Raw genomic sequence first — 14,192 nt, 5'->3', positions numbered from 1 at the left:
AGTTTGCAGTGCGGCGCAGTATGGGTTTTCAACAGATGTGATTGGCAGTGGACATCGAAGAAGGGTAGCCCGTCTGTATTATCGCTAAATATTGGAGAGAATGTCACTGATATGATAAACGATTTGATGTGACAATCATTAAAACAAAGGCGTCTTTCGTTGCGGCGAGATCTTTTCACGAACTATAATCACCAACTTTCTCCTCTGCGAAAATATTTTACTGACGCCACCCAACATTGAACTGTGTGTCATTTCATAGTTCACATTCGGGGCACTTTGCGCTACAGAATGTTTGGAAGACGATATTTATACTTTCTTTTCTCGTGGATGTGAGGCTCCCGAGAATTTTCTGGTGCTTGATGGTGTTTGTGAAAGAAGATTGTGTGTGGATGAATGAGATCTAGACACGACCGGTTACAGTCGACATGGCAAAGAAATAGAACGTGAAGAAGCGCCGATTCGCTAGGAACTAATAGCGCAGGAGTTGCTAAGCAGTTCGTGTATAGAAAACTCGTGAAACGAAATGAGTCCAAACGCTCTAATCACGCGTGGGAGAAGCTAGGTGTAAACTCTACTGTGAACTTTTTATTCATGTCCTATGGTCTACCAGCCCCCCCAAAGCAAATTTCGAAATATTTACAAAGCAAACCCATACATAGAACACACAATGTATGAAGATCGAAAATTCTCAGCTCGTGCGTATGTTGTCACCACATTTTTGAAGAGTGTGTGGCTAATGTCAGGTATTACGTAACCATTCACCATGCTAGCTAGCGACGAAGACCACTGTGAAACAGCTTTTGTTGGCACCACTGACACTTTCACGATTTTTATTGTCGTAAACAACTTGCTAATGAATTGCTACATAGTAATTATAAACTCAAAACTATTTACCACACGGTCAAGAACATCCGAAACACTATTACATGCCACATACACCAGGCAGATCTGATTATATCAAGTTTGGAATGTTCTCTCGTGTAATGAAACAAGACAAATATTTGTTGGGCTATGTGCGATTCTTGATGTCTTCATTTAGATTTTACGCCAGACGTTTTATCGATTGTCATACGTCTTTAGTGACATGCTAAATTATGTTCCCTCTCTTTCCTTCATTAGAAACTTAGGAGTAAAAGTGTTTAGTCCCTCTGCGTCAACAGTGAAACAAACGTGCCATTGTTCATTGTTAGAACGCATTGTAGAAAATCAAGAAAAGCAAGGCAGTATCGAAATATTTGTTATTGCACCAAGTAGATGCTATGCATGCTGTAGTCCATTAGCGTCTTTTTTTAAAAATATATCCACTGGCAATATTCTCTGGAACGAATCTTGCCGTCACTGAAGCGAAAGATAAAACTTAATTTTCCCCCGCTCAGAGTGTATAAGGTACTTTTTCAGTTCCTCTGAGACACTACCTATAACGCAATTGAGTTCACAGAATTGCTCCTTTATAACGACAAGGGGAGTATAATGAAATATACATTCCATTCTACTGTAAGCAGTGTTACTCTTACGTAAGTCAGTGCTTCCAGATGAACTAGCAACTTGGAAACCAGAGTGGAATAGTTATTTGTTAACGGATATTTCTTCCAGCAATATGCAATGTGACGCCAATCCTAAAACGAATTACCAATATTAACAATAAATTAAAAGTTATCTATGAGCGTGTATTACCTCATTTAAACGCTGTCGGAGTCGTCTCGTGTACCGTCGACAAAAGTAACTGATTTTCAGCTAAACTGAATTGAGCGATTAAGTCATAACAGCCTCGCATCGCTATTAAGCCACCAGAGAGATTAGCTAATATGCGTCGCAAACGATATATCTCACTGCCCTCGTGATTAAGATTTCTTCATAGCATATTTTATCTTTTCGTCGGTGTGTACGGCGACGGCTGAAATATTTTTTTATTTTCAGTTGTTGGCGTCGACAGTCGTTTGGCCATTCTATTGACTGCAGCTGCACTGTTGTAATCGGCTTCTTGGAAATAGTACACCGGCCGATGGTTTCCTCACATATTACTACTAACACTAAGTTTCTTCACGTGTATTGCGAATAGGTGGGTTTCCTCTCATAATCTGAACATTAAAATTCTGTTCTTCCTTGATCAAATTGATGGATTGTTGACCTTTCAGTAAATATTCCCGTTATGTCTTGTACAGTTTGTATATGGTCTTCGCAGTTGTCTGCAATAGTGAATTATTTAAAAGGTTTTTTTTAGAAGCTTCACAACATTTACCAGTCTTGTTGCAAAAGTGAAGGTGGAACACACATGTGGAGAGACATTTCCGAGGAGCTTGGGACTCTAGGCTTGGATAAGCAGCTTTTTGCCCGAAGCTTATAGGAACACTAAGAATTTGTTTCCTGTCGCATATCCAGCGTGCTGTAGAGTCCGACGTGTTGCTAGGAATTAGTTGTAATATCTGTTGAAAGGTTAAAAAAAGTCCAACCAGTCACTCTTTTATGATAACTTATTTTGGCTTTGCCAATTTCACGCTGGTATGCCAATCTTCAGATAAAATCCAGGTTCAGTTGGAATGTAACAGTTTGTGAGTTGCCGAAGCCAAAGAATGGAAAACAAAAAAAAAAACCTGGTTGAGGTGAGAGATTGATGTGTAGAGTAGCCCGAGGTCTAGGTAGGTTGGTATGTAATAGTTTGGGTGTGAGCTGGTGAAACCAGCAAATGTGAGAGTAAAGAAAACTTCCTGAAGTGGTCTAGGTCCCGCGGAAATGTCGACACCTTCCATCTTTGCACAGGTGTCACTCCACACAACTGTAACAAATACGTAAAAAGTGATTCCCTTCTCCGTTGCCGCGAATTTTGGCAGAAGCTGCTGGTCGCATGCGCTAACTAACGCAGTATTCGCCATATTGCCTACGTTCTCATTTATCTAAGGCATGAAATTTAAATTATTATGCGCCATGTGCGTGTTTTTAAGTTTCTTTGTATTTTCTATGTTAATATCGTCTACCAAAGAAATCTACTGCTTATCGTTTCACAGTTATTGGCTATTTACGAGTTACGTGATGTTTGCGATGTGTTCTGGTGATGACTTTACAAACACGTCGCAAACATCACACCCAAAAATGTTAGAAAAACGCGATTGATAATGGAAATTATTCCCCGAAACGCGTCGTGCGATAAATAAAGTGAAATACGTGAAATGTATTCGCAGTATGGTCTACCATCGGTTGTATAATTTACAAACGACAATGAAAATTTGTGTCGGACCGGGATTCGAACCCAATTTCCTTCTTATCACAGGCGGTCGCTTTACCACTTCTACATGCCTTCAGCCATGTGTCTGCAATCTGTACTCCTACATCCATTATGTGTATTCCCATACAGGGGAGACATTTTACTTCAAAGTCGCATGCCCGGCGTCGGCGGATTAATACAATATTTCAGTGCCTGTATTGTTCCGAACACGCTTCTTGTCAAAAGGAACTTCGCGTCGTAATTCGGAATAATGCAGTGCTCTGTCAAACTCTTCACGCAGTATCGTATCTCCCATTTAATCTTCATGTACATTCTCTTCCATTTCCATAATATTGTCCTCAAGTACATCGCCCTTGTACAGACCCTCTATATACTCCTTCCACCTTTCTGCTTTCCTTTCTTTGCTTAGAACTGGGTTTCCATCTGAGCTCTTGATATTCATACAAGTGGCTCTCTTTTCTTCAAAGGTCTCTTTAATTTTCCTGTAGGCAGTATCTATCTTACCCCTAGTGAGATAAGCCTCTACATCCTTACATTTGTCCTCTAGCCATCCCTGCTTAGCCATTTTGTGCTTCCTGTCGATCTCATTTTTGAGACGTTTGTATTCCTTTTTGCCTGCTTCATTTATTGCATTATTATATTTTCTCCTTTCATCAATTAAATTCAATATTTCTTCTGTTACGGAAGGATTTCTACTAGCGTCGTAATTCGCATAAAGCGAAATCGTGAATGGCAGCAGGAAATGATATTTTATGGCGAATACCGTTTTAGGGAAACTTTTAAATCCTGATTAGTCTGTGAGAGCAGAAGGGAAGCGATACGCTAGTTTGTCGTAGTGAAAGAAGACAGTTTTTATACCAGATCTCGCCACAAACATGGTGCTTTGTGCGAATTCGAGAGGAAAGTGATACGGATAGGAGTAGGGAGAGCAACTGTTGATGGGTGAGTGGCTCGCTCGAGAAGCGGAGAGGCGGGGTCACGTGACTGATGCGTGCTCGCCCACTTGTTGGGCGGCTGCTGCTGCTACTGCGATAAGGCCCCACGAGGCTCAGCCGGATGCGGCATGCGGCAGCTTCCGGCGGGGAGCGCCCGTGGCTGCGAACGCGGCTGGATCTGCGCCTTACCTGCCTTGCCGGCACACACGAAAGCTCTCCTGCACAGAACGCGCCGCCTCCAGATCACTTCCTGCGATGCGTGCAGATAACGTTCTTTCCTGCAGATGCAGGAACCTAGACTGAGGTGATAAAGTCATGAGGTAGCGATAGGCACATACAGGGTGTTACAAAAAGGTACGGCCAAACTTTCAGGAAATATTCCTCACACACAAATAAAGACATGTGTCCGGAAACGCTTAATTTCCATGTTAGAGCTCGTTTTAGTTTCGTCAATATGTACTTTACTTCCTCGATTCACCGCCAATTGGTCCAATTGAAGGAAGGTAATGTTGACTTCGGTGCTTGTGTTGACATGCGACTCATTGCTCTACAGTACTAGCATCAAGCACATCAGTACGTAGCATCAACAGGTTAGTGTTCATAACGAACGTGGTTTTGCAGTCAGTGCAATGTTTACAAATGCGGAGTTGGCAGATGCCTATTTGATGTATGGATTAGCACGGGGCAATAGCAGTGGCGCGGTACGTTTGTATCGAGACAGATTTCCAGAACGGTGTCTCGACAAGAAGACGTTCGAAGCAATTGATCGGCGTCTTAGGGAGCACGGAACATTCCAGCCTATGAATCGCGAGTGGGGAAGACCTAGAACGACGAGGACACCTGCAATGGACGAGGCAATTCTTCGTGCAGTTGACGATAACCCTAATGTCAGCGCCAGAGAAGTTGCTGCTGTACAAGGTAACGTTGACCACGTCACTGTATGGAGAGTGCTACGGGAGAACCAGTTGTTTCCGTACAATGTACAGCGTGTGCAGGCACTATCAGCAGCTGATTGGCCTCCACGGGTACACTTCTGCGAATGGTTCATCCAACAATGTGTCAATCCTCATTTCAGTGCAAATGTTCTCTTTACGGATGAGGCTTCATTCCAACGTGATCAAATTGTAAATTTTCACAGTCAACATGTGTGGGCTGACGAGAATCCGCACGCAATTGTGCAATCACGTCATCAACACAGAAATCGTTAGGGAATTCAATATTCCGCGATCCACGTTGTCGATCGAGATCAGCAGCGTTGGCTTAGAGTTGTCAGGAAATAAATGTCGTGTGACTAGGGCCTCCCGTCGGGTAGACCATTCGCCGGGTGCGAGTCTTTCGATTTGACGCCACTTCGGCGACTTGCGCGTCGATGCGGATGAAATGATGATGATTAGGACAACACAACACCCAGTCCCTGAGCGGAGAAAATCTCCGAGCAGCCGGGAATCGAAACCGGGCCCTTAGGATTGAGGTTCTGTCACGCTGACCACTCAGCTACTGGGGGCGGACAGAGTTGTCAGTGCTAACGGACAAGCAACACTGCGTGAAATAATCGCAGAAATCAGTGCGGATCGGACGAGGTGTGGCGAAATTTTGCATTAATGGGCTGTGGCAGCAGACGACCGACGCGAGTGCCTTTGTTCAACACGACATCGTCAGCAGCGGCTCTCCAGGGCTCGTGACCATATCGTTGGACCCTACACGGATGGAGTAACGTGGCCTGGTCAGATGACTCCCGAGTTCAGTTGGTGAGAATTGATGGCATGGCTCAGTTGGCGCAGATCCCACGAAGCCATGGACCCCAATTGTTAAGGCAATATGCAAGCTGGTAGTGCGTCCATAATGGTGTGGTCTGGGGTTACATGCAATGGACTGGGTCCTCAAGATGTTCGATTACTTGAAGACTACTTGCAGCCATTCGTGGACGTCATACTACCAGATAACGATGGAATTTTTGTTGATTACAAAGCGCCATGTTACCGGGCCACAATTTTTCGTGATTGGTTTGAAGAAGATTCTGGAAAATTTCGAGCACCCAGATCGCCCGACATGAATCCCATCCAACATTTGTGGGACATAATCGAGAGAGCAATTATGGATTTCTGTAGAAGCAGTGTGGCTCAGTATTTCTGCAGAGGCTTCCAAATACTTCTTCAGTCCAGGTCACGGCGAATTGCAGCTCTACGGCGGGCAGGTGGTGGCTTGACACGATATTAGAAGGTATCCCATGACTTTTGTTATCTCAGTGCATATAGTGCGGACACTAAAACGTGGCAGTCGCCTACAAGCGTAAACAAACGAGAACTCACACCGCCCGAGCGAGTGTTGTTAGATAGTGATGCCAGATGTCCCAATTTTTGCGGGATGCTGAGATTTTTAGGGGTGTCGAGATACGTAACGCGCAAGTCTTACGCGAGACGCCAAAAGTTCCCACGTTTGGACCCGGCTTACAATTCAAAATATCTGGTAAAAATGTCGTGTGACAAGGGCTTTCCGTCGGGTAGACCGTTCGCCAAGTGCAAGTCTTTAGATCTGACGCCACTTTGGCGACTTGCGCGTCCTTGGGGATGAAATGATGATAGATAGGACAACAACACCCAGTCCCTGAACGGAGAAAATCTTCTATCAGCCGGGAATCGAACCCGGGCCCTTGGGATTGACATTCTGTCGCGATGACCACTCAGCTACCGCGGTCAGACAGAATATCTGGTGATGCAAGAAGAAGGAATAGATTTCAGTTGTTTATTACTAGACAAACTAAGAAAGTACAAAACATATTGCATTGGCACTGCATAAAAGAAGTTTCAAAGTTTTGACGCAGTTACGCTGTTGTTAGTATATAGCAACATGACGGTTGCACCAAGAGAGAAATCATTTTGTGTGTTAAAATTTGCGCAGTCAGTCCATTGTTCAAGTGCTACGTGCGTTCCGCCGTCGATTCAACAACGGCAGATTTATGACAGCTGTGAAAAAACTCTTGGAAATTGATTGCATGTGCAAAGGGAGGACCCCTGATGTGACGAAAACGTCGAGCGTATTCAAGATGCGTTCACACGGAGCCCTCGGAAGTCCACAAGACTGACAGGCCGGGAACTTCATTTTCCTCAGACAACGGTGTGGCATGTTCTGAAACGAATGCTGCATATGAAGCCCTTACAAGTTGCAGTTACTGCAGCAGTTGCGTCCCAGTGACCATGACAGAAGGTACTAATTTTGCCTTTTATTTCTCCAGAATATGGCTGAGGACAATTTTTCCGAACGACATATTTTCGGACGAATCCCCGTTTCATCTGTTGGCTAAAGTCAACTGCCATAATGTAGGAATTTTGGGGTCACGTTATCCTTGCGACGTCATCGAACGTGAGACACTCGCCGAAACGAAGCGTTTTGTGCCGTTACTGTTCACTAAACTTACATTTTGTGGAGGAAACGGAGACAGGAATGTCATGCTTGGACATGTTGCAAAATTGGTTGTTTCCTCAGATTCATGAAGATGCTACTGGTTTCAGTTTCAAGCATGACTGCGCCCACGCCTCACATTAACTTTGAGGTGGGGTGTTATCTTAACAACGCCACCCTCAATGTTGAATTGGAAGAGGTGGACAACAAGATCTTGTTCATTGATTTTGGCCTCCCCGGTCATCAGACCTCTCACCTTGTCGTACATAAGACAGTCTTTGGCCGACCTACTCTTCAAGAGCTGAGAAATCTAAATTTGAAGCTGTCGATTCAATAAACAGGAACCTGTTTATTCGTATGTGGAATGAAATGAAGTACCGTTTCGATGTTTCTCGAGCAACGCTTGGTGCAGATGAGTGGATTGTCAGTTCGAGCATAAAACTTTGAACCTTCCTCTATCCAATTACTTGCGCAACGGTTTTTCTTTCTTTCGTAGTTTGTAATAAAGAAGTGAAATCTTTCTTTTTGAATCACTCTGTAGTGTGCGCATTCGCTCAAAACTGGTCTATTACGTGAATGTTCCAGAATGTGTTTTTCTGAACGCGTCGATGGCGGTAACCAAGGAAGTTATAATACGGTGCGCCAGGCGCTCGCGATCAACTGATCAAACTGAGAGACGCTTCAGCGCATGCCGGCACTGCACGTTTCCAAAAAGGTCAGCCGCGTGGCTTCCATTGTTGTACGGTTATCGCCACACCGGTGTTCCCTGCGCCGTGTTTCTCCCCGCTGGCCCACTGGCTGGCAGTGACTTCTCTACCATGGCGGTGGTCGCCCCTCGGGCTGCACTACACTTTACCAGAATCCATTCTTTTGGAGTGCGACGTGTGTGCTCTCGACCAGAGGGAGACAGGAATAACTCGACAAAGACGAGTCTACATCTCCGTGTGTACTACACAAGTATCTGTAGGTATGTGTGGAGAACAGTGCTTGTAAAGATATTATCGATTTTCTGCTCTATACTCTGAGCGAGATATATGACGATGCCTGCAGAATGGTTGCACAGTCATCTTCAATACAGATTCCCTAAATTCACCCAATGTGGCATCGCGTCAGTTACGTCGACTTTCAAAGATTCCCGAGCATTTCTGTTTATGGCCAATTTTGAGCGTAATGTCCTGCAATATGTGTTAATGGCATAAACTCAATCACTTGAAAATGGCATAAAAGGCCGAAACCTGGGCCGTAATTAAATAAACAACAGTCAAATGACAGTGTGTTCATTTAAAAATTATTGTATGATTCTTGCTCAGCAACGTCAAAACCTCATTTGTGTTACACTTGTATTGCCGATGCCGACCTACGATCCTAGCAGCGCGTCTCTGAATTCGTTCGACTTCAGTTGTCGTACCTGCTTGACATTGCGGAGCTCTAGAACAGGTCGCACTAGTGCCTCGTATGTGATTTCCTTTGTAGCTGCACTACACTTTACCAGAATCCTTTCAACGAAAAAAAAACCTTCCATTTGCTGCATTAATACTGATTTTATGTGATCGTCCCATTTCATATTGGTGCTTAGTTTTAGTCGTAAACACTTAGACGTTGAAGTGACAGATGTCTTGGGGTAGCTACAGCCTAATATCGTGTCGAACTTCCTTTTGCCCGGCGTAGTGCAACAATTCGACGTGGCATGGATTCAACAAGTCGTTGGAAGTCCCCTGCAGAAATGTATTTAGCCATGCTGCCTCTATAGCTGTCCATAATTGCGAAAGTAGTGCCGGTGCAGAATTTTGTGCACGAACTGACCTCTCGGTTATGTCCTATAACTGTTGGACGGGATTCATGTCGAGCTATCTGGGCGGCCGAATCATTCGCTCGAACTGTTGAGAATGATCTTCAAACCAATCACAACTGCGGCCCAGTGGCATGTCGGATTGTCATCCGTAACATGAAGTCCATCAGTGGCTGCAGATGGTCTCCAAGTAGCGTAACATAACCATTCCCAGTCAGTGGTCGGTTAGGTTGGACAGAGGATCCAGTCCATTCCATGTAAACACGGCCCACACCATTATGCAGCCGCCAGCAGCCTGCAGAGTGTCTTGTTCACTCGCGGCTTCGTGAGGTCTGCGCCTCAGTCGAATCCTACCATCAACTCTTACCAACTGAAATTGGGAGTCAAGTGACCAGACCACGGTTTTTCACTCGTCTAGGGTCCACCCGATATAGTCATGATCCCAGGAGAGGCGCTGCAGGCGATGTGCTAGCTGTTAGGAAAGGCACTCGCGTTGGTCATCTGCTGCCACAGCCCATTAACGCCAGATTTGGCCGCACTGTCGTAACGGATACGTTCGTCGTGAGTCCCAAAATATTTCTGCGATCGTCTCACGCAGTCTTGCTTGTTTGTTAGCACTAACAACTATACGCAAACGCCGCTGCTCTCTGCTGTTAAGTGAGGGCCTTTGGCCACTGCGTTGCCCGTGGTGAGAGCTAATGCCTGAAATTTTGTATTCTCGGCATACTCTTGACACTGTGGATCTCGGAATATCAAATTCACTAACGATTTCGAAATGTAATGTACTATGCGCTTAGCTCCATTAACCATCGGCGTCCAAAGTCTGTTAAATCTCCTCGTACGGCCGTAACATGTCGGAAACCTTTTCACATGAATTACCTGAGTACAAATGAGAGCTCCACCAGTGCACTGCCCTTTTATACCTTGTGTACGCAATACTGCCGCCATCTGTATATGTGCATATTGCTATCCCATGACTTTTTGTCACCTCAGTGTATGATAACACAGACCCAACATGTTCACCAGTAGTCGTGTACCCAGATTCTTTCTCTCTTATAGGCATTAGCTTACATTTATCCACATTAAAAGGGAGCTGCCATTCATTAAAAACTCAAAAGAAACATTGTTATTCTGTACTTAAAAATCCAAATATAGCAACTTAAAGCTTTGCAGTGCGGCGAAGATAAAACCTAATAATTCATCACGGTAGAGGACCAGCTGGAGCTTTTGCAGTTCCTACATCACATTCAACTGTATTACGTTCCAGGCGAACGTTTGCTTCAGTAAATATTGCCGCTTAGTTTCCTCCAACTAGTCCTAATTCTTCTTCAACGACAATTTTGGCGATCTTTCTTACTTCGTCGGCTCAGTAGCATCACAAAGTTCTTTGAGTTTCGCGTTGTTAATGTCACCATAGGCCAAACGATAGTGATTTAGCCATTAGTTACTATATTGACACCCGTTGTCATTGTGGCAATTCCGTCTTTATAATAACCCTATTTTAATTATTTGTTTCAAGTTTCTGCTACCAGTCACTTTCTATTTTATGCTTAATCTAACATAATGCAACGCATTTCGAACAGATTCTGTTCATCTTCAAGCGTTTATACATTCATACACACATAGAGAAATGTTACTTAAAAATAAACGGTGTTAAACTAGATTAATCTAGAACACTTTGTTTTTTTTTTTTTTTTTTTACTGTAGCTGCTGGGTGTGGCATTTGGGGGAAAGGAGGGCGTGCAGTGTATATCTAGAAATCGAAGTCAGTGAGCCGACCGCGGTGCCCATGCGGTTCTAGGCGCTGCAGTTCGGAACCGCGCGACTGCTACGGTCGCAGGTTCGAATCTGCCTCGGGCATGGATGTGTGTGATGTCCTTAGGTTAGTTTAGGTCTAAGTTCTAGGGGCTGATGACCTCAGATGTTAAGTCCCATAGTGCTCAGAGCCATTTGAACCATTTTTTTTCCCTCGAAGTCAGTGATGTCTTCTGTTGGTTTTCTTCTTCGTTGTTGACTATGCACATCACAGCCTGTATCGGATGCAGATAGACTTGCATCAGTTATGTGTTACGAAAATAGTGTGAAAGGATTTTATATGACAATTGGACCACTCACAATTACATCATCTGTCATATAAAATCCTTTCACACTATTTTCGTAACACATAACTGATGCAAGTCTATCTGCATCCGATACAGGCTGTGATATACACAGTCAACAACAAAGAAGAAAACCAGCAGAAGACATCACTGACTTCGATTTCTAGATATACATTGCCCCCCTCATTCCCCCCAAAGTATGTATGTATGTATGTGTAAACGCTTGAAGATGAACAGAACATGTTCGAAACACGTTGTATTATGTTAGATTAAGCATAAAATAAAAAGTGACTGGTAGCAGAAATTTGAAACAAATAATTATCCCACACAGTCACGGTCCACAAACATAGCCATTATGGCTGAAAGCCGAAAATTGTCACTGCACTAAATAGGTATGTAAATGTCAAATAACAACTAAGAAATTAGAGATTTTTCTGAACGCCTCTACGAATTTAGTTTCGGTAAAAAAATCTGCAAATGACTAGTTAATTGATTAGAGCATCCGGCGGTTATTTATGATAATTGAAGGACTAATCTTTCAGTTCTTACGTACAGCTGCGTTCTCGCACATCCTAAACACCCTTCCTCAGGTGCCATTCGCTTGGCAGTTGCAAGAGTTTCCTCAGTATTGCGCTCTTCCGCTACGTCAGAACTAAGACGTATCGCTTTCCTTGCCAAAGCTTCCGCCCAGACAAAGCCTTCCATGTCGCCCTGATAATATGCTCTGTGCAGGCTTCTCCTCTCCTACTTGATGAAACAGTTTCGCAGAGAAAGAAGTGCATTGAGAAGATCAAAGCTGAACTGCGGAAAGCACTCAGCAATATCGAAATCGCAGAGATTAAGATACCCAAAAGGGAATAGCCGTGACCGTTGCCTATAATTTTAATACTTGAAATATTACCGCTAAACTGTCTCCCACTGATGTTTAACCAAGTCTTACGTCTATACTGGAGGTAAATAAAACTATTGGTTGAAGTTTTAATGTGACTTAATTTTCCTGTTGTTGAAAGTGTAGTAGTATTACGATTTACTTGTTGACAAAGTCATCGTAGCAGACAAAAAGAATGAGTACTATTAAAAAGGCAATTTGTGTTGATGGACACGTTCGTATAGGAAGTAATAAACTTGAATGCTTTGTAGAAACTAGCGTGAGGTGTTTCCGATTGTAAAATGTGTTGAGAATCACATGTCTTGGGTTAACTGTGCACCCAGCGATACTCTGGAAAAAATGTATTCAAACCTGCCGTTGTTCAGAAGGGCCGGGAAAACTTTTGCTGGCTGTCACAGCCTTAGGTGGCTCATATCTTCAGCCACAAAGTACGGAGCCTCATTATCGTAGCTTTCGGGAAAAACAGGTTTTTTCGTGTATTTTCTGAAGTTAACATAGGAGCATTATGCCAGCCACTGGCTAAGTTCAGTGCCGGCACCTTTAGTGCTGCATACGGGCTGTTGCGTGTCAACTTCACTGTTGTAATCAGGCAACTTTTTTTTTCGGTCTCACTATGCTGAATCATGGATGCGGTCAAATTCCGCGTGTCTCGCAACCTGACGCATAATACTATTAACATCGTGCAGCTAATAGTTTTGCGCAAGCGTTTTGACTTGCCCCGCCTTGGCGCCTTGCTGGTGAAGGCCGCTGTTTATTAATTCAAACAACTTGGCCCTGGGTCAGAGTAAACACCCATCCACACGTCTTGAAATATCGATTGCATGGAGTAAGTCGTACAATGATTAAAGTGATGATTGATGCCGCGTTTAACTCTTAAATACTAACTTAAAACGTGTGGGGTAAACCAACTGCTGTCCGCTAGGCGTATAGAAACTGTAAAGAAACAGTTAAATGTTTCAAGTAGAGTAATAAGTGATAAACGAGGAAATTGTCATTAAACTAGCAGCACTAGAAACAAACTCCTTATGGCTGGGTTGAGGTTTTCTGGTTACGGAGGCTGCAGCATGTTTATCTTGGACGGAGATGCATTGACGGATGTAGAAGTGCCGTTAAGTCGTGTCCCACGGAAGTGTGTTGCACCCTTGCTGTTCATGTTGTCTATTAATGACCTGGCAGACAATTTCAATAAGTAAACTCAGAAAAGTTGCTGATGATGCAATTATCTGTAGTGAAGTAGTGTCCGAGAAGAGCCGCAAAGATATTAGTCAGACCTTGACAAGATTCCAGAGTGATGCAAAAATTGGCAACCTTTTTTTTAAATTTTCAGAAACGTAAAATTGTGCACGTCACAAAACGGCCACATTGAGTCATAACGGAAATCAGACAATTCTTATAGCTCAGTGTAACAGTTCAGGGAGATATGACACGGAATGATTACATAGGCTCTGATATAGGTACAGCAGGTGGTTAAACTGCGGTTAATTGGTAGGATACTGGGTTAATGCGATCAGTCTGCAAAAAATAGTACTTACAAAACGCTCGGGCGGCCCATCCTATTGCTCAAGTATGTGGAACCACTATCAAGTAGGATAAACAGGGGAAAATGAACATATGCTCTTACAAAGAAGGGCAGCATGAATGGTTGCAGGTTAGTCTCACCAAGAGAGAAAGTCACTGAGATGAGATGTTGGAAAACGTAAACTGGCAGGCGCCAGTATATACACGCCATTTATCCCGCGAAAGCCTATCGCGTGGTTTCATGAAACAGCATCTAGGACTTCAGTGTCTGGTCAAAAATATTAGTGGACATTGATAAGGGGTGTGTCCATCCTTTATGACGTCTCGAATTCTGTTAGGAATT

The 14,192-nt window shown here is 43.7% G+C and overlaps 1 protein-coding gene across 1 annotated transcript in view; it reads left to right on the top strand.

The window, feature by feature from the left end:
* LOC126160183 (protein winged eye) overlaps nt 1-14,192 on the top strand; it is a 193,429-nt gene that overhangs the window by 36,969 nt on the left and 142,268 nt on the right. The window lies entirely within an intron of this gene.

This window comes from Schistocerca cancellata, chromosome 2 (assembly GCF_023864275.1).
Source record: "Schistocerca cancellata isolate TAMUIC-IGC-003103 chromosome 2, iqSchCanc2.1, whole genome shotgun sequence".
NCBI classification, from domain to species: domain Eukaryota; kingdom Metazoa; phylum Arthropoda; class Insecta; order Orthoptera; family Acrididae; genus Schistocerca; species Schistocerca cancellata.
Note: the sequence above shows the minus strand (reverse complement) of the source record. Positions and strands in the feature narration are given on the sequence as shown.